This window comes from Lissotriton vulgaris, chromosome 2_2 (genome assembly GCF_964263255.1).
Source record: "Lissotriton vulgaris chromosome 2_2, aLisVul1.2, whole genome shotgun sequence".
NCBI lineage: Eukaryota > Metazoa > Chordata > Amphibia > Caudata > Salamandridae > Lissotriton > Lissotriton vulgaris.
The window spans coordinates 208,242,504-208,264,505 of NC_141688.1; the positions used below are offsets into that span (position 1 = coordinate 208,242,504).

General features: G+C 46.0%; 1 protein-coding gene across 1 annotated transcript in view; it reads left to right on the forward strand.

The window, feature by feature from the left end:
- LOC147729247 (CD59 glycoprotein-like) overlaps window positions 1-22,002 on the forward strand; it is a 141,627-nt gene that overhangs the window by 98,280 nt on the left and 21,345 nt on the right. The window lies entirely within an intron of this gene.

Genomic DNA, 22,002 nt, shown 5'->3' on the forward strand with positions numbered 1-22,002 from the left:
CGTCGTAAGCCTAAACTGGGTCAGTCGACGGGACGGTTAATTAGGATGGAATCGTCGACGACCGCTACAACAGCGTCGACGAGGGAGTTGCCGACGACTGCATCGGCGACGAAGATGCCGACGACAGCGGCGTCGACGATGACTAAGACTTCGTCGACGGTGGCGACAACGACGGTGTCGTCGACGAGGGCCTCGACGACAACATTGACGACGGCGGGGATGTCGAGAATCTCGTCGTCGACGGCAGCGATGATGCCTATCTTGTCGTCGAGTATTCCTGTGTGGACGATGCATATTCCGTCGACGAAGCAGACGACGGCTGCATTTTCAGTTCCATAGTCGATGGGACCGTTGACTATTTTGACATCTGAGAAGAGAATCACTATTTCAATTACCAGAATTCCACCGGACATGACATCTCTGAGGAGGGTAACCCCTTTACCACCAGCGCTGCTGTTTGATGAGAATGAGTCAGAAGAGGATGATCAGGACTCCTAGGACTACGCTGACAGTCCTTCTCAACTTCTGGTCAAGTGCCAGGAGACTGATTCGGAAGGAGGGTATGACCAAAAAGGTGATTATCATCCTTCTGCCCAACCACAACAATATTCAGGTCGAGACATGGTTTCGGTTCCAACTTCTTTCCTGCAGGACCTGCACAGGATGCTGCAGGATTACAAATCTAAAGCTGCAAAGTGTGCTCCGGCTCCAGTTGCGCAAGCCATGTCTGTCCCGGCGCCTACCTCAACGGCTGTTCCTGAAATACCAGCTCAGGTATCCCTTCAGCCACAGGCACCAATTCCAAGAGATCCTTCCAGACCAGCAGACACTCATGATTATTCCTCGGATGAGGATCATAATTCGGACGATGGAGCTGATCAAGCTTCTGAATGGGATGAGTACATCATTCCGGACTCTCCGTCTCCATGTCCGGATCCAGTGGTTTCCCCGCCAGCGGATATAGGAGGATTCCATCAGCTGAGCGACTGGCAGATTCAAGTTGGCAATGCCTGCGGTGGCCTCTGAATGTTTCTTGTATGATTTCAAGTAACCTTATAGGAAGTTGACAAGGTCCATACCAATAGGGCAGCATCTGTGGGATGAAGGCCTTCAGGCAATGAAAAATCCAGCGACGGTGGTCCCTGTACTACCGAGTCTAGATAAAAAGTACAAACCGCCTGACAATGGTCCAGCTGCCTTGACGGGCCACCCAAAACCGGACTCTGTAATTTCTCAAGTGGCGCAGAGAAAATCCTGCAACCCCTCTGCTCCTTTAACAACTCCTCCTGACAAGGAAGGAAGGAGATTGGACAATGCTGGGAAGAGATTCTCTTCAATGGCGAGTCTTCTGGTGCGGGCAGCTAAAGCCCTAACTATATTGGGCATATATGACCGCCAACTATGGTGTGATGTCGCACCGTTCCTGGATCAGCTTCCTCCAGAATCAAAAGTAGAAGCAAAGAAGGTCTTACAGGAAGGGGAGGCTACATCAATGGAGATCATTGACTGTGCCATGGACATTGCAACAACGGCGTTTTGTTCTCTGGCTGGAGCTGCGGTCCTTCGTCGCCAGGGGTGGCTGAAGGCAACCTGGTTTCGACGCGAGATCCAAAATAAGATCCTAGATCTTCCTTTTGATGGAGAAGCACTATTCGGGAAATTGATTGACGACACTCTCCAAGACATCAAACATGGACCCTGAGACCACCAGATCTTTGGGTATGCTTCAGTACCGCAAGACTCCTTTTAGAGGGTCCAGTGGCAAAAGTACAAACGACAGAGGATCTTACTAACAGAGATACTCATCCTACAGCTCAGGTTTGCAACAATATCGCCAGCCTTATCAGCAAAGGCAGGGCCAATCCTCCAATTACTCCAGACCTAACAGAGGAAAGCAGGCTCGCCAGGGATGTGATGCGTCCAAGCGATAATAGCGGCCTCCTGGCTCTTCCTACTGTACCCTCCTCCAAGAAGTCATCGGTGGGAGGCAGGGTATCCCAATACCTTCAGAATTGGTCCGAGATAACATCGGACCGTTGGGTGCTCAACATCATTCGAAACGGCCATACCTTGGAATTCACTCACATCCCACTACCCAAGCCCCCTGCAGGCATTCCGTCAAAACACCTGCGTCTTCTGCGGCTCGAAGTTCATCAAATGCTCCTGAAGGGGGCAATAGAGCCGGTTCCCTCTGACCAAAAGGGACAGAGATTCTATTCCAGGTTCTTCCTGGTAAGGAAGACGCTAGAGATATGCCGCCCCATTTTAGAGCTCAGGGAGCTCAACACCTATCTCATCTACCTGTTTTTCCGGATGTTCTCTTCAAGACATCCTGCGGCTGGTCAATCCGGGGTATTTCATTGGCACGCTCAATCTCGAGGATGCGTACTTTCATGTACCGATTCATCCAGCGCACAGAAGGTTTCTACGGTTTACAGTAGCCAAGAGCCATTTTCAATTTAAGGTTTTACCCTTTGGTCTTTGCTCAGCCCCGAGGATCTTCACGAATGTGCTGGCGCCAGTAGCGTCTTTCCTGCAAAGGAATCATTTTCAGGTCTTTCCTTACCTGGACGAATGGTTGCTGAAGGCTCCATCCAGGGGAGCTGTGCGGGACGCGGTTCAGGCATGTACAAACCTGTTTCAAAATCTAGGACTCACTTTAAACAAAGACAAATCATCTCTGGTCCCATCCAGGAAGGCACGATTCCTGGGGGCCATCCTGAACTCAAAACTCTCAAAAGCTTTTCCAACCCTAGAAAGGCAGGAAAAACGGCAGTCCATGGCTCTGGACTTACGAAAAAGGTGTCTTTCAGTACGTCACTACAAATCTCTGCTGGGGGTAATTTCGTCCTGCATACCTCTGAATCCTCACTGCAGACTGCGAATGCGTCTTCTTCAGGAGCAACTGGACATCCAATGGACACAGATTCACGGATCATTCGGCGACAAGGTGACAGTCACTCCGACAATGAAAAGAGCAGCCCTGTGGTGGACAGACAAGAGAAACTTGTCCCAAGGTCTATCCTTCGTAAGCGATCCGTCTCAAGAAGTGACAACGGATGCGTCGTTGAATGGTTGGGGAGCGGTGATGCAAGACCTGCATTTAAGTGGCCATTGGTTTCCTCACGATCGTCGGCTCCACATCAATCTCTTGGAGCTAAGAGCAATAAAGCTGGCTCTACAAGCCCTTCTCCTTCGCCTAGCAGGTTTGCAAGTTCTCATCAGGATGGACAACACCACGGCCATGCATTACATGAACAAGGAAGGAGGAACCTGGTCTCTCCCGTTGTCGCAGGAAGCTCAAGAGATCTCGGAATGGGCGATACTTCACGGAATGTCGCTGCAGGCAGAACACTTGCCAGGAATTCTAAACGAGAATGCCGACAGACTGAGCAGGTTATCCTCGGTCAGTCACGAGTGGGAGCTAAACCAGCGAGTTCTAGAAGAGGTCTTCCGCCATTGGGGCAGACCTGCAATAGATATCTTTGCCACGCTGACCAACAAGAAATGCCGGTCTTATGCAGGCAGGCTTCACTACCGAGGATCATTGGGGAATGCGCTTTCGATAGCCTGGTCAAGGACATTTGTCTATGCCTTCCCCCCATTCCACTGATCCCGAGGCTTATCAGGAAGATCAAAGTGGAACCATGCAGAATGATCTTAATAGCCCCTGCTTGGCCGAGACAGTACTGGTACACAGAGCTCCATCTGTTGTCGCTAGCTCCTCCGCTCCCCTCTCCAGTCCTTCTCACAATGTCCGAAGGACAGATTTGACATCCAGATCCACAATCATTTCACCTGACAGCATGGCTCCTGAGCAGCGAGAATTTATGAATCTCCCTATCTCGAACGAAATTAGAGAAGTCTTCTCCCAGGCGAGAGCTCCTTCCACGAACAAGACTTACCGCCCCAAATGGAAGATTTTGCATTTGGTGCACGAGCGAGAAGATTGACCCCTTTTTTTCAAAACCTTATCAGCTTCTGCCTTCTCTTGTCCTTGGCTAAGTCAGGGCTGGCCCAATCATCTATAAAAGTTCATTTTGCGGCAATTTCAAGGTACAGACGGTCGGAGTCTGGACCTTCGTTGTGGTCTTCCTCCTTTCTGCCTTCCAATTTCTAAAAGGCTTGTTCCGGGTCTATCCACCAGTGAGGCCTCCACCTCCTACTTGGCACCTGAATCTAGTCCTCACTCAACTCATGAAAAGCCCATTTGAACCAATTCATCGCTCAGACATTAAGTTCCTTTCATGGAAAATGGCTCTCCTTGTCCTCACATCGGCAAGACGTATTGGGGAGTTGCAGGCTCTCACAATCAAGAGCCTTTTCTGCAATTCAAAAGGAACACAGTTATCTTGAGAACTAACCCAAAGTTCATGCCCAAGGTACCCTCAGACTTCCACTTGAACGAGCCGGTTATTCTTAAGGCTTTCTTTCCTCACCTGGCTACACCAGCGGTGAAGTTACTACATTCTCTGGATGTACAACTATGTTTAAAATTCTATTTGGATCGCACCAAAGGATTTCGGAAATCCTCCCAATTGTTTGTTGCTTTTGGTGGTCCGAGCAAGGGTCTCCCTCTGTCAAATCAGGGGATTGCAAGATGGATTACCAGTGCCATTCTACATTGCCATACTGCAGCAGGTAAACCACTGACTGGCAGAGTTTGAGCACATTCCACAAGATCAGTGGCTTCTTCAACAGCCCTCTTCGCGGGTGTGTAGATTGAGGACATTTGCAGAGCTGCTACCTGGAGCACCGTCCACACCTTTACTAATCAATACTGCTTGGAATCCTTACAAGAAGAAGATACGGCAGTGGGCCAAGCAGTCCTGAGGAACCTCTTCCACTAATTGATGAGCTTTCCTTTCTATCCCTCCTTCCGTTATTTTGCACATTTTGTATCTTTGTCATGTTGGCTATTGCAAGGTATGTTATGACACAAAATGTGTTTTTTATGGCTAGCTGCTTGCTACTCTGATACAAAAGCACGGGAATCTAAGGAAGTTCCAATACTGGGGCAAGAAAACAAGTTACTTACCTGTAACTTTAGTTCCCCAGTATTGTTAACTTTCATAGATTCCCATGCGCCCACCCACCTCCCCGGGGAAAGCTCAGCCTTTAGCAGATATGGTGACTGTTACAAAAGGGCTACGAAAATCTGAGGCTCTGAGGTTCCTTCAAGAGGGTTCTATGGGGTGAGGCTCTTCTGATTGGCTGATGCCTGATTTGGTCTCTTTTACACATAGAGGCGGATATTCTACAAAAGGGAATGAAAAACAATGTCCTGAAAGGTAAAAGTTAGTAGACAATTAATCATAGCATGCACATAGCATTACTTGGGTGGACTAGAAGGAGGTAACTCATAGTTTTTTCCAAAAGGAAGTTATTCAGCTTTATGTGGAGACATTCATTTCATGGTCGGATACAGTTAGAAAAACAGCACTGCATAGAATGTAATGACAACCACATTGGACTTGGTGCAACAAACGTGAATAAATAGTGCAGGTAGCGACGCAAGTGAAAAGAAAACGGCGTAGTCGGAGCACTGTGCGAGTGGTGCAAGCTATTTACAGTGGGTGGCTAGAACGGCGCATGTGACATTGTGATATCACAGTGTGCAAAGTAAATTTTGGTTCAGGTCTAAAGCCACTAGGGAGAAGTGCGCCTATTGGTCAGGCTGTTGGGTCGACGGCGTTTCGATCCAGAGAAATTAGGATCATCATCAGGACAGGTTGTCTGAATTAGGAAGTGCTGTGGAAAAAGGGGAGCATTAATTAGGAGGGCGGAAGAAAGGGAAGAGGGTGTGTCCAATTTAAGAAAAATGGAACACTGTTTACCTTAATAGGATCCCAGAGAATATGAGTCTTAAAGGTTTAGTAGAATAGGTTGGTTGGAGATAACTAGGTGTGAGGCAGCTTGGTGAATCACCGGTAATTTGGTGTCATCGCTAATGGACCAGGCCGTAATTCATATCTTTTGTAGGTGGTCCCTTGCTGAAAATGAAGCAAGTAGGAAACAATGAATGTAATAATGTTGCTTTACTGGAGAATTAGGTGGGTCCTATAACGTGGGGGCATTTACATACCTCGTTGCCGAAGAAACAGTGTTCTCTGGCTTTGTAGGTTGACCTTGTTCCATTAATTAGTTGGTGGCAGGTTCTGCATTGTACCGGCCGAAAGTGAATAATCACGTTGGCGGTCGGCGCTGTGGGATGAAGGGGGATAGGATGAGTAGTCTAGAGCCAGAGTATTGGTTCACGGGTTCAGAGTGAAGGGGATGGGAAGAGGTCGAGGCACAGGCTTACCTCAATCAAGCAGCGCGACCGTCTGTGTGCCAACAGAATCAGGTTCTGGACGAGTGCTGCAGGGCTGGCGGTCCGCGCTGTGGAATGAAGGGGGACAGAATGAGTGGCCTGTAACAAAAGTCATGGTTTGCCGGGCAGAGTGAAGGGGAAAGGAAACTGGGTCGAAGCCCAGGCTTACCTCAGTTAATCAGTGCGACCGTCCCTGTATCGTGGAATCAGGTTATGATCGAGTGCTACACGCCATCAACATTACTTCCGTGTTGGGCGGGGATAGGGGCGGGGGGATGACGACCTGTATGACTAGGTCACCAGTGATAGGGTGATGAGGTAGGGCGGGGGTGGCGACGTTTCGGTAGTTATGGAAACGCGTCCAGTGACGGTATGGTGGGCGTGTGGGCTATGTAAGTTTGCGATAGGAGGAATTGACGTCTCCAAGCTTGTTAACCTAAACCATTTTAAATAAATGAGTTTATGATTTAAACTCACGTATTTTGGAGCCAGGTCATCATTGTATGCAAACATTAAATTAATTGCGTATTAATTTGGAATCCGGTCAGCAATGCATGACAAGCCGTCAGGTAACAAGGGAAAACCTCGTCGGAGGTGGCAGATGAATGCTGTGACATGTTTGGGAACACTCGAGAGAAAGCCCTGCCTGTACATACATGGTTTGCATTTCCCAGTGATTGGATGTGAAGAAGGGGCGGGGATGACGGCGTTTCAATTATTATGGAAACGCATGTCATACCCGATGGCTGTCAAGGAACCGGATAAATGCCAGCATTGAGTAGTATTAGTCAAACTGACATATGGTTAAACATCACATATCACTGGGAAATGCAAACCATGTATGTGCAGGCAGGGCTTTCTCTCGAGTGTTCCCAAACATGTCACAGCATTCATCTGCCACCTCCGACGAGGTTTTCCCTGGTTACCTGACGGCTTGTCATGCATTGCTGACCGGATTCCAAATTAATACGACAAGGTTTTCCCTGGTTACCTGACGGCTTGTCATGCATTGCTGACCGGATTCCAAATTAATACGTAATTAATTTAATGTTTGCATACAATGATGACCTGGCTCCAAAATACGTGAGTTTAAATCATAAACTCATTTATTTAAAATGGTTTATGTTAACCAGCTTGGAGACGTCAATTCCTCCTATCGCAAACTTACATAGCCCACACGCCCACCATCCCGTCACTGGACGCGTTTCCATAACTACCGAAACGTCGCCACCCCCGCCCTACCTCATCACCCTATCACTGGTGACCTCGTCATACAGGTCGTCATCCCCCCGCCCCTATCCCGGCCCAACACGGAAGTAATGTTGATGGCGTGTAGCACTCGATCATAACCTGATTCCACGATACGGGGACGGTCGCACTGATTACCTGAGGTAAGCCTGGGCTTCGACCCAGTTTCCTTTCCCCTTCCCTCTGCCCCGCAAACCATGACTTTTGTTACAGGCCACTCATTCTGTCCCCCTTCATCCCACAGCGCGGACCGCCAGCCCTGCAGCACTCGTCCAGAACCTGATTCTGTTGGCACACAGACGGTCGCGCTGCTTGATTGAGGTAAGCCTGTGCCTCGACCTCTTCCCATCCCCTTCACTCTGAACCCGTGAACCAATACTCTGGCTCTAGACTACTCATCCTATCCCCCTTTAGCGATGACACCAAATTACCGGTGATTCACCAAGCTGCCTCACACCTAGTTATCTCCAACCAACCTATTCTACTAAACCTTTAAGACTCCTATTCTCTGGGATCCTATTAAGGTAAACAGTGTTCCATTTTTCTTAAATTGGACACACCCTCTTCCCTTTCTTCCGCCCTCCTAATTAATGCTCCCCTTTTTCCACAGCACTTCCTAATTCAGACAACCTGTCCTGATGATGATCCTAATTTCTCTGGATCGAAACGCCGTCGACCCAACAGCCTGACCAATAGGCGCACTTCTCCCTAGTGGCTTTAGACCTGAACCAAAATTTACTTTGCACACTGTGATATCACAATGTCACATGCGCCGTTCTAGCCACCCACTGTAAATAGCTTGCACCACTCGCACAGTGCGCCGACTACGCTGTTTTCTTTTCACTTGCGTCGCCACCTGCGCTATTTATTCACGTTTGTTGCACCAAGTCCAATGTGGTTGTCATTACATTCTATGCAGTGCTGTTTTTCTAACTGTATCCGACCATGAAATGAATGTCTCCACATAAAGCTGAATAACTTCCTTTTGGAAAAAACTATGAGTTACCTCTTTGTCCACCCAAGTAATGCTATGTGCATGCTATGATTAATTGTCTACTGACTTTTACCTTTCAGGACATTGTTTTTTAATTTCACCTTATTTACCCGGTCCATTCTTGGTCTATGGGTTATACTCCTGTCTTGTTTAAAACAAAAGGGAATGAGGCCTAGGCCTTTTTCTTTCTCTTTTGTACCTACTGCTATGTTATTTTTGTTACTGAGACTCCCATTCCGACTACGGAATGATACAAAAGCATGGGAATCTATGAAAGTTACAAATACTGGGGAACTAAAGTTGCAGGTAAGTAACTTGTTTTCTTGTCTCCTACCCCACTACTGGCTAGTGTACCCCAAGGCTCTCCTTTAGGGTCACTTCTCTTCTTGCTCTACAACACCTTGCTTGGTGTTCTCATATTTTTTAGGTTTACACCTTTACATGCTATCATTGTTCACTAGATGGTGTTACGCTCCCTAATGCTGAACTGTTAAATCGGAGGTTCTATAATGCTGATACTTCAGCTCACAGTGGTCTGACATCCCTTGCGAGGTGCCCATCTCAAGACCAAGATGGGTCCCACAGTCTTTCACTTCAAGTAATGTGGTTGACTTTATTGTAGAGGGATCCTTATCTTTTACACCTACATACATGCTAGGTACATTTGAGTGCATCTAGTGAGGGTTGCATCATGGGAGTACCCATTCTACTGTTTATTTTTTATGCTTGCCTTTATTCCTTGTTTTAGCACGATGATTTAAATCTAGCATCTTTTTGCTCTGTTAGTGCTTATAATCATTTCTATTTCTGTTACTATTTAGTGGTTGTTTCAGCACTCCAATTTTACAGTAGAATGACGCTGGTTCAGTAAGTGCTTATTGAAAAACGTCCATACCGTTTATTCTGTGTATAAGCACGAGTGACTGAGCAAAAAGTAATACACTGTTTTCACGATCCTGAGGAATCGGGGTTGTCCTGTTCAATAGTTGCCGTGAACTATTCTTTCCTTGGTAGGAGGGGTTTCTATTGGCTAACATACCCGGTATGGGTGTCTAGAATCACTCGGAAACCAATCCTACAGCGTTTGTTGTCTAAACGTGCACATCCTATATATGTTTATAGGTACTGCATAACAAGAGAGGTGGGATACATTCTCCGAGAGCAGCAGCCAGTCTTTGAGTGACCAGGGAAATGTATTTTATTTGACAATAGAAATATCTTGTAAATAACTGATAGGGAAACCATTTAAGAACCATTAAAGAACTGTTAGTATTTCATTCCTAGTAGCATAGTATGTTATACAGACATACTCTTAAAGTGAGTGTTAGAAAGTGAATTATTAAATTGGGTGGATACAAGGCCACAACTAGTAACAAAGCCACTTGCATGTTAGGTCCAGTCAAGTTTCAGTAATTTACACCGGAGCGCAATCCTTGTTATTCATGGCACGAAATTAGACAAACAAAATGACACCAAAATAACACATTTGGGAAATGAGCTATGAATTTTAATAGAATTTGTGCTAAAAGTGCCAAAAAAAGTAAATCTCCAATGACAGACTATGGTCGTAGTAAATCAGGACCGAAGTACAATTTCTGGATGGAGCTCTGGTCAGCTACACTAAGCAGATTCATCCCTGTCTGTGATGTTGTCTTTGCACTTGGTCTCTGAAATGGAATGTTGACTGTTTCCAGGACGCTGGATACCTTCTAATAGAGGGTCCGCTGAAAAAGTTTTGCTGATGCCGAGAGGCTTCCAGTGAGAAAACACTGTCTCCAACCCAGCGGCGTCGTACCTTGGCTCGATCAGCTTGAGTGTGTAATCCCACAGATTTGCAGAGATTTTACGTGCATTTTAGTTAGACACAGGCAAGGGTTCCAGGACCTCTGGGACAGCACTTGAGGGTCAAGACTCATGTCAGTAGCAGATGCCGGTCCAGAACCAGTTGCAACTGGCCAGATGGGTACTTTAGGGAAAAGTACTTTTGCAGTTGTTGCGTCCCTGCAACCACGTCATAGGTCAGCCAGGTGAAACTTGGAGTTCACTTATTTGTCTTGGCGTACAAGTGGAAGCAGATCCAGCCCTTGAAGTCCCAAACAGGAGGTGCAGTCCTCCATATGTTCTTCATTAAACACATAAAAACAAACCCATGAAGACTTGGTCATGGTTATCAATAGTCTTTTTACTGTTTGTTTTCACAGCAACACATCATATGTTAACCCTTCATTCTGTGCACTTTTCCATACTGGGAGCTGTAGTCCTCTAATTTCTTAGGGCACAGGTCATTCTGTTTGTGTCATTTGGTAATTCTTTAAAACATACTGCTACTGCTGACTTAAAAAAAAAGTTTGACTAATAGAACCTCAAGAAATTGAAAAAATTCTAGTCCATGTTATTAAGGTTTGATATCACTCATTTACTATATGGTTTGCCAATTTTCCCGGTGCATCATTTGTATTTGTTTTTACTGTTGCAGTAATTGTTTACACATTTGGCCACCTGTCTTTTGACTTATTGTGAGTTTCACAAGTCGGCACCCAAGTCATTTACGTACATTCTGTTGAATTAGAACGAGTGCACTAATCGCCAATGCTCGCTTTTATAAGAGAAGTTCTGTGATGCACAGCTCGGGCAAGTAGCAAGGGGTTTGTTACACATGGATATGTGAGCACATGTATGTGCATGCGTTTGCAGGCTGCCTGCGTGAGATTGCCATCAAGCGCAGTCAAAAGTCTGCGCACAGATAGTCTGTCGCAAAAGGGGCCCTTCAAAGACGAACGCTCACTTGGGATAGACCTTATAATATGAGTGGGCATACATAGTCTAGGTCTGTAGTGCTTACTGAAAGTATGGGGTGCTTAACTGTATTACACATTACATATATACAATGAAAGGAACGTATACAATGAAAGGAACGTCTACAATATATATCACATTTTTCAATCTATTATAAATCGTCGCAAATGTTCCAATCCACAGGCCTTTTGATGTTGAAAAGTTCTTTATTCTTAAAAGTTCATTTTGCGATTTTCATATTCTTCCTAAATTTGTAGATTTAATCCATCAATTCTTTTATTTTCATAAATTCTTAACAAACACCGCCTCCGCGTTTCGTCCTGATGGAGGACTTCGTCAGGGCTGAAAAAAACAAAATAAATACACTTATCAGTGTGGTGTTCATCCAAATTACATTTATCATTTCTACCCTATTATTAATAGCATTTAATTGTTATATGGCATGCCGATTTCCATTCTAAAATAAAATCACTTGATGGAAAACATGTTTCAACACAATATCCTACACTCTTTAAATGTGCTCTATTTTCTTATATTTCATCTACCCTTAGTATGGTCTATATGTCACAATCCGTTATTCCTAGAAAAAAAACTCACTCTTATTTTCATAATTGAGCATGACGTTCGTATAGTGATACTGTTTTTAGCTTGCTCCCTTCTCCAAACTTTCCTTTCATAACTGAACTTAATATTTGAGTAGTTATTAATTTATTACCTTTCCTGGTTTTGCTAGCTGGATGTTACAAATCCTATATTCACGACCTGTTATTATTTCCTGGTCCACCTTCTTATGTTCTCCTCCTTGGTCCCAATCAGTAAACACAATTTGTTATTGAGATGACAACTCATTGTTATATTTTAAATTTCATGATACAAACTACATACCAGTATTCTTTGTTTCCTTAGTTTCAGATGTGGATTAAATTTCACATTAATTTGACGGCGGGAGTCTTTCTTCTATCACTAGAAAGTCAAAAGTGTACATATAAGGATATTAAAATAATTCTATCTAATTACTCTTCACTCTGGTGAAGCAATATTAAAATATCCTGAATCTCATATCTGTCTATTACTTGATGTTAATTAAACATTAAGTACCTGTATATTATGCCAGAATCTTTTTTCTCTGTTCATTGTTCAGGTTTAATCCACATCTGAAACTTAGGAAACTAAGAATTCTGGTATGTAGCTTGGATCGAGAAAATTTAAATATAACAATGATGTAGAGTTGTCATCTCAATAATAATTGCTTGATAAATGTGATATACATATTGTAGAGACGCTCCTTTCATTGTATATATATTTTTAGACAGGGTAGGCTTACAGCGGTGGCCCATGGAGAGTAGGGCGTAGTGATGGGTATGAATGAATCAGAATTGAGCTAGTGCACCCAGAGTTTTAGTACCTTGACCGCTGAGAGTATAAGATTGTATTGCACATTACATTTAAAATCTGCACCAAAGTACAGTTTTACTCTACTCCTGCAAACAGGGTCCATTGAAGTATCTATCTTAGTATTTATCTTATGTTCATATCAGATTTCAGGCCTTTGCCACCCTACTGGGTCAAGTTAATTACTGTGCTGGCCAGCAGGAGGATCATAAGACTCTCCACACAAACTCATTAACAGTCTTTACCCAGTTCCAGGGAAAGGAAGAGGTGAGCAGGAAATCTGCATCTGTTAATTAACTGATCACACTACACCTGTCCTGGGAAAACCCTGGCTTACAGAAACAAAGAAGAATGTCGAGAGCCAAACACAAGCGGGCCTCACCATTGAATCTTTGGTGGGAGTGGTTCAGGCATCGGTATCTGTTTCAAGCACAGCTGAGGCTCCCAAGAGAGGTCTTTCCATAGACCACTTAAAGTCACCATGTTGAAATTACCTAAACTGCTGTGCTAGGGGCAGGGCTGGATTGAATGATATGGTACCTAAGAATGGGTCTGGGGTGCTTGACTTCTAGAACTTTCCACCCCCATTTGGAAATCCCTGCACAAGGATGAGACTAAAGAGGGAATTCTGGACCTGGGAGCAGCTATGCCAAAATAATTATTGGCTGGAAAGAGGAGCCAGCCATGCTTCTGTAAGAATTGACTGAAGGACTTTAAAGTCATGTAGGCCCTTATACCTCTAGGGCAACAGTTCGTAGAATGGGTCAGGAAGGGAACCTTGGATAGGTCCCTTGGAGCTTCTCTGGACAGGCCTCTGGTGTCCTTCCAGTAGCCAGGAGGGTCTGGAACCTACTGTTCAGAGTGTGACTGGAGGCTGTTTTGTTTGCTTGCTGTGGAAGATGCCCCTCCCAGGGAGGAGAGAGGACATACCTGGTGCAAGGAACTTGAAAATCAAGCTCTCAAAAGTCAGTCTGAGGTCTCGACGCCTGGAAAAAATGCTCGGGCAACTTGGTTTCACCACCGAAAACAATACTTGATTAAACCCGGTCCCCAGTGATCTATCCAAAATATCATCTGCCGAAACCTGGTCTCCTGGGTGTAGCAGTGGGCAAACAAGTGCGTAGCACTTTGCTGGAAAATCCTCAAAATACCAACTGAGAGCTCTTTGCCTCTGGTGGTTGATGCAACCTTCTGTAATAGTTTTCTATTGTGGCAGAGGATATACATGGGGCCCCCCTCCTCGAGCCACTCATGGCCCTTGGGACCAACCTAACATAGGGAACACTGTTCTAAGGATCCCCATCTCCCTTGGGCTGGAAAGATGAAAAACCACTTTGCTATGATGTCTTAGTTGTAATATCTCTCACTCTGTGCCTGTGTCGTGGTGGAACGGGGAGGCACAGCCCTACAGCAGTCAGCCCTCTAGGACAATGGCGGGGTAATGAGCATGCCAGCTACTGTACCAGCAGCTGGGAGTGAGTCAGGCAACCCAAAGTTAGCTTCATGTGTCCTCCATAGCCCCAACTAAGCAGGCATATGGGTGATCCTGGTGGGACCTGGGCATCCACAATAAGTTAAAAGGAAGTGCAGCAAGACCTCCGCTATCTAAAAAATCGGAAACCGCCTCGAAAGAATGTGGATGCCACTAATATGAAATAAATTTCCGAGGCAATGGAGCTACCTTTAAGTCCCTGTGATGAGCACTAATATTTTTATTTCTTTTGTATGTGGTGCTCCAGAAAGGGCAGGGGCACCACCCACTGAGTTGGAGTGTTGTGGGTGTTGTAGGCAGTACAGCAGTTCCTTAGGAGAACTTATAAACGTAGCTACAAGTCTACCAATGGATTAAATACCTGATCCCGGTAGAGGCTTTGCATGTTAGTCTAGCACTCCTGAAGTTTGAGCCTTTTCTCCTAGTCTGTGGAAAGCTGGCACCCCTGTTGGTTGGTTCTGAGGCTGCAGTTGCAGCAAGTTAAAAAGTAAAAATGACTCGGATACATTGTTCACTGTAATGCTTTGATGGCATTGGTAATAAGTTTTATATTTTAATGAATAATTTGAATGTTAGACTATCCTTTGAGGAAAACGGCTTTTTGCATGTTTCCCCTCACACTTTTGACCCCTATTTGGACTAGTAGCTGCTAGTTTGTCAACACAGAGTGCACTGAGATCTTCTATCAAGAGCTCAGTACCCTACATTGGCAAAGGCTCACTTATAAGTCTCTAGTAGATGGTAGCAAGTGTTATCAAGACAAGTAAGACCGAGCCCACCCAGGACGGCTGCACTGATTGTGCCATCCTGTGTGTGATAGAATACAAAATGGCTCCCAGTTTGCCACTGCAGTCTGAAAGAGCAGTTTTTAAACTACTAGTTCGACTTTATCATGTAAAACAATGGCAAAGCCCCCACGTCCCTTTACAATAAATGTAAATCTCCCCTTAGAGAGGCCCGTGGAGCGTTGATACAGGGAGATGTATATTATTGAATAGGACATATGCTTTTTATATGCTGTGACATTAAAACTTCCAAATTGTCGTTTTTTGCTATGGTAAATCAAATAGTGTAATTTGCTAACACAGACTTACCGGCTGACCTCTGTCTGGTAACTTCTGAATAGGGCTAAAAAAAATGGTTACTTGAAGGTATCAAATTATTTGTGGCTTTAAACCCGACTTGACGTCCAAGTCAAATTTAGTGTCCATTTTAAGGACCCTCTGTAACCATGTTTGTTCAGACAGTCTTATGCCCTCCTGGAGAGTAGTGTGAATGACTGCCAGGCTCAGGTACACTAGAAGCCTGCTACAGGGAGAGGAAGCGACTTGGTGTTGGTCCAGAAAGAGATTTTCAAAGGTGTAGCCGCCTTTAGTAGGCAAATGGCGATCACACTCCTAAAGGGCTGCCTCTCTGTTCAGGTAGACAGGCTGGCAGTGGTAACAGACAGAGGAGGCCAGTGTTTAAGCTAATTTTCTCATGGACGTGTAGCCCACCGGTAGCCACATCTCATGAGTGTTCTGCCAAACTCCTAACATCCAAGGAAGGGTTTAAACATCTTGGGAGTGGACATAATAGTGTACTCTGGGATTATTTGATGCCCCACCTAGCCTGTAGTCTTCACAGGGTATGAGGAATCATGGTAGCCCATTAGCTAGTGACCCCTTCATCCCACCCAGTACACTTTCCAGCACGCTAAACCTCCGATTGTGACGGAACTGGAAAAGAGGGGCAAAAAAGGACAGTCCTGCTGGCACCTGGTCCTGGCAAGAGAGGCTGTACTGTCTGCTGGACTGCCCTTACTGCACCTTGTGTTAGCAAAGGGAGGACTTTCTGTTGCGCCTTGCTCTTGCAAAAGTCCCTCCAGGGCCCCAGACCAAAGAAGTTACTCCAAGGGTCAGTCGTCTGAGCCCCTGGAACCTGCACCAGGGCTGTCAAAGCTGAAGAAGCTCATTTCGACAAATCAGTAGCCACAGTTTTTGACCCGCAACTAGCAACCCAAGCTAACGATTCTCAGCAGGCAAAAGTTGCACATAAGTCTGCTTGATGCACGAGTGTAGTCTGAGCCTAAATTAGTTTCCAAAGAGGGACCCAGCCTTTACTGCAGGACATGCTGTGTACGGAGATCAGTAGCCCAGCCATGGCTGGCCTTCTACTGGCTCAAAGAAGATTTCAGGGGAAATAGACTCTTGTGGCTAAAGTCATACCGCCTTCACCAAGGAATAACCATAATGACACCTCTCGACCACACAGCACCCAGAGTATATTTCGACATTCTGCATCACCAGCATCTGGACCACTCTGTGGATTTTCATAGCAGTTTTGACATAAAATGTGAAACTGGACTTGAGTCAGCCTTGCCATTCTTGTTTGTGCTGTGGACTAAATTGTTGATATTAGACCTGGCACTATTGCTGGTGTGAGATGCTTTGGGCACTGTGCGCTGTGCCGCTGCTGTCCAGGGGCATTGACAGTGTCTGTCAAGGCCCCTCTCCCCTCAGAGAACTAAGGATTTTGGGGTATGAATATTGGGATCCAGATCCCATGAAGTTAAATCACTTTTGGACTACAAGAAGAAACCTCTGCTGAGGAGAGAAACCTGATGAAACGGAGGAGAGACTATTCCTAAGCTGAAGTGCTGCTTTGGTGATTGTCCTGCAGTGGTTGCCACCAACTTAATTTCTAAGTATATGAAGTCCCTATGGCAGAAGTGTGGTGAAACTTACTTCACCACTCCTTACCACCCCCAAGGAAATGGGTTGGTTGAGAGGTTTAACCGAACCCTGAAAGGCATGATAATGGGTCTTGAGGAACGCATGAGGTGGAGTGGGATGTCCTCTTACCATGCCTACTTTTTGCATACCGCGAGGTGCCACAGAAATCTCTAGGGTTAAGTCCCTTTGAGCTTCTCTATGGAGACCCAGTCAGAGGACCTTTGAGTCTGGACAACAAAGGCTGGTCGAAATCTATCACGAAACCTCCCCAGGAAGTATAAAGCTACATGCTGACCTTCAGGAACCAGACTAGGCGTTTCAGGCAACTCGCTGAGGCGAATCTGGAAGCCAGCCAGGAGGAGATGTAGCACTGGTATGACCAGAATGCCACTCTGGTAGAGCTTCAACCTGGCCAGAAAGTGTGGGTCATGGCCCCCGTGGAGACTTGCGCGCTCCAGGACCAGGGGACCGGACCATTTGAAGTTGTGGTGCGCAAGAGTTCAGTTCCCTACTGGGTGGACTTGCAGTCTCCCAGGAACACCTTGAGGGTCCTGCATGTCAACTGCCTTAAGCCCCACTTAGAGGGGTCTGAAGTAGGCATGCTCTTGGCAACAGATGCTGGAATGGAGGAGGAAACTGAGCCTCTTCCTGACCTCCTGTCTGCCATAGAGCATGATGGGTCAGTGGATGGTGTTAACCTCTCTTCCACCCTGACCCCTAAGCAACAGAATGACTGCCGCCAGTTGCTGGGACAGTTTTCTGATCTGTTCTGCCTGGTTCCTGGTGTCACAGATTGGTGCGTCCATGTTGTGGACATAGGAGACCGCTTACCTGTGAAGCATAATACTTACAGGGTAACTGACCGGGTGAGGGCTTGCATCAAAGAGGAGGTCTCCAAGATGCTTTCGCTAAGGGTGATTAAGTCCTCTAGCAGTCCTTGGACCAGCCCTGTGGTTTTGGTCCCAAAGGCTGCAGCGCCGTGTGCCACACCCGAACTTCGGTTCTGTGTGGACTACAGAGTGCTCAATTCAATCACGAATACTGATGCGCTCCCCATCCCCAGAGCTGATGAGCTCATTGATCGGCTAGGGGCTGCACGGTACCTCAGCACGTTTGACTTGACGTCTGATTACTGGCAGATCGCCTTGACTGTTGGGGCCAAGGAGAGGTCAGCCTTCTCCACACCAGATGGGCATTTCCAGTTCCGTATTATGCCATTTGGGATGAAGAATGCCCCTGCCACCTTTCAGAGGTTGGTCAACCAGGTGTTGGTTGGACTGGATGAGTTTGGTGCCGCGTACCTGGATGAGATTGCAGTGTTCAGTGCCAGTTGGGAGGAACACCTATGCCACCTCTGGGAAGTGTTAGTGCTGCGGAAGGCAGGCCACACGATCAGGGCGAGTAAGTGCCACATCGGGCAGGGTTCTGTGGTGTACTTGGGACACCAAGTTGGGAGCGGCCAGGTGGCGTCCCTACAACCCAAGATTGAAACCACCCTGGCTTGGAAACCCCCCAAAACCCAGACCGAGGTGAGAGCCTTTTTAGGACTCACAGGGTATTACAGGAGGTTTGTCAAGGGGTATGGCAACATTGTTGCACCCTTGACAGAGCTGACTTCCAGGAAGCAGCCCAAAAAAGTGATTTGGAGTGACACCTGTCAGAAAGCTTTTGAGGCCCTGAAAGCTGCCATGTGTACAGCGACCGTGCTACTGGCACCCAACTTCTCCAAAGAGTTTATCGTTCAGACAGACGCTTCAGAGCGTGGGGGGGGGGGCTATTTTGTCACAGATGAGTGAGGAGAGCCTAGATGAATGATTGAATGAATGAATATGAGCTTGTATAGCGCATGGCTACCTGGAGGCGTCCCAGCGCTTTTAAGACCAAACAAGTATTCACTGCTCAACGGAAAAGAAAGGTCTTCAACCGTTTCCTGAAGGGAAGATGGTCAGATTCAAGCCGAATAAAATCAGGGAGCTGATTCCAAAATTTTGCTGCATGAAATGAAAAACGTCGGCCGCACATGCGTGTCCGTTTGACCCTGGGGACTATCAGCAATTTTTTGTGATTTGATCTGAGAGATCGCGTGATCTGATGGTGATGAAACATAGGGCGCAGGAGGGCCAGGCCATTATCAGTGGTTGTCTTATGGACCATACACATGGCCTTGAACCAGACTCTTTCCTGCACCGGCAGCCAGTGTAGTAGTTGCAGTGCCGCCTTAGCAGAGCTACGTCTAGGGACATCCAAAAGAAGTCTGGCAGCGCATGTTCTGAACAGTCTGTAAGATTTTGATGGTTCCCTTAGGTGCACCCAGATAAACCTCATTCGCATACTCCAAACGTGATAAAATAAGTGTCTGGACTAGGAGGTGTCTGGCCTCGGGAGGAAGAAGAGCCAGGACCTTCCTTAGGAGTCTGAGCAGACCATAACACGTCGCCGCGACCTTACGAGCTTGCACTCGAAAACCCAGAGTAGGATCTAGCCATATGCCCAAACTCTTAATTTGTTTTTTTTGAGAGGGAGGGGGGCCGAGGCACTCGGGCTACCAAGGATCTAGATTAATAGGGGCCTTGTACCCTAACATCATCATTTCGTTTTTTCAACCATTAAGTTTGAGGAAAGAGGAGTCCATCCATGCAAGAACCATACTAAGACAGGGGGACAGATTATTTTCCCCTGACACGGCTGAATCAGCCCGTGAGAGGGAAACCACCAACTGCTTATCATCGGCGTAGGTGACCAACTGAACTCCCCAGGGAAGAACCACATCAGCCAAAGGCCTCATGTAGATATTAAACATGGTAGGGCTCAGGGAGGATCCCTGGGGAACGCCATACTGCAGGGGGAGCTCTTTAGAGGTTGCTTCATCTTCAAACACGGCGAAGGTTCTGTCAGCAAGAAAGGACTGCAACCACTTAAGGGCAGTCCCTGTAACTCCTACCTCCCTCAAACGCTGGTTATTAAGCAAATGATTAACCATGTCGAAGGCTGCACTGAGGTCCAAAAGGACCACCGCAGCGCAGCCTCCAGCATCGACAATTGTCCTAGCTTCCTCAACCAAGGCAGTCTCTGTGCCCTGCCTGCTTCTGAAACTCGTCTGGGTGGGATGCAGGGCTTCGTTATTCTCCACAAACCATGATAGTGCGGAATTAACATGCTTCTCAGCGATTTTTACCCAACCCAGGCAACAGCAGGATGGGGCGATAGTTTGCCCAATCCTCAGGGTCTAGGTTTTTTTTTTTTTTTTGAAGTGCCTTGACTGTAGCCTGCTTCCACAGTGGCGGAACCAACCCAGCAACCAGAGAAGAGTTAATAACATCTCTATTGACTGGGGAAACAGTCGCAGAGGTCAACTTTAGGACAGATGGAGGCGCAACATCTGGATGGGAGCCTAATTTAAGATTCCCAAGGAGCCTTTCTACAGTGACTAAGTCAAGCAGAGGGAAAAACTCCAGCCCAGCAGGCAATGTGGGGGCTTTTGAGGGAGGAATGGGTTCCAAAGGATGAAACGCTGAGTAGATATGTGCCACCTTTGTCGCAAAAAAATTAGCCAACTCATCACAACGTTTCTGGGGTCCAACGATTCATTAGGGGGACTGGGAGGGGTGACCAATGATTTTAACATTTTGAAAATTTCCCTAGGGGCGTTAGCGGCAGAGGCAATCTTATCTTGATAATAAGACTATTGTGCGATTTTTATTTTATTATTATAAATATTATTTTAATAAAATAATATAATAAATAATAAAATATTAGATCACTCTGAAACCTTAATCAGTAGATGGTTACTTCCAAGGGAACACAGGTGGAGTGCTATTGATCGTAAGGCATTTGCTGTGGTCTGGGCACTGAAGAAGTTAAGACCATACCTGTTTGGGACTCACTTTCGGGTTCAGACAGACCACAGGCCCCTCAGATAGTTGATGCAGATGAGGGGTGAGAATCCAAAGCTGTTGAGGTGGTCCACTTCCCTACAGGGTATGGACTTCACGGTAGAACACCGCCCTGGTACAGAACTCGCCAACGCTGATCAAGATTTTTCTGCCTTAGGGAAGAGAACTCCCAGGAGTTAGGGTAGTTCTCCCCACATATCAGCTGGAGGGGACACGTGTTACACCTGGCACCATTGGCGTGGGTCTCCCTTCCATGTTTGCTGCTGCTTCTGGAAAATCTACACGTCTTTATTTCTTTGCACCTGTACTTTGCCGCATTTCCCTTGTTGCGACATAGCTTTTCGTGGAAGCGCAACGTATCATAAGGTACATTGACGCAAAGTGTCGCATCTTAAGAACTGAACTGAACTTAACTAAGCTTAAACTACCATCTTAAAGTAACAGTATTGTGTATTTTTGTCCGTTATGGTCTTGTGGTAAATCTATATAAATTATACTTATTTTTTATATAAAATCTTGTGTGGTGTCCATCTGCAGTATTGTCACTCGGTTACTGTATGTGTTCACAAATGCTTCACACTGAGATAAGCCTGTCTGCTCGTGTCAAGCTACCAAGGGGGTGAGTAGGGGTTATTTAGGAATGCAATCCCCTTATCCTGACTAGAGGCAATGGTCCCTGTTTGTCACAAGTATATACCTGTGCCAACTAGAGACCCCCAAATCTAACAGTTGAGATTTATATTTTACTTGAAGATCTGTATCTCCGAAACTCTCCTGTGGATTTTGCTCAACTTAGCGTCCAAAACTCATAAAAATAGAATCTATTTTTATAAATTGGTGTCTGATTTCTTCCTTGTGTGATTTTGTTATTTCAATGCCTGGTGCTACTAAATGCTTTAAGCTAGTTCCTTTTTGTCTAAGCCTAGCTTTTCACAGCCACAGCTACCCAGGTTTGAGCTAAAGGTTTTACAAAAAAGCCTGACTGGACCCAAGACGGTTTTGCGAGTGCATTACACGGTAAATTGCACAACCATGCCTTATAATACACCACAATCCTCATATATCCCCATTGGTTTCAGTGGTGGTGCTATGGTGAATTCTAACTGGTTTCTGCTTTTATTGACAAGATGACACCTGATGAAGGCAGTAACCTGCCTTAT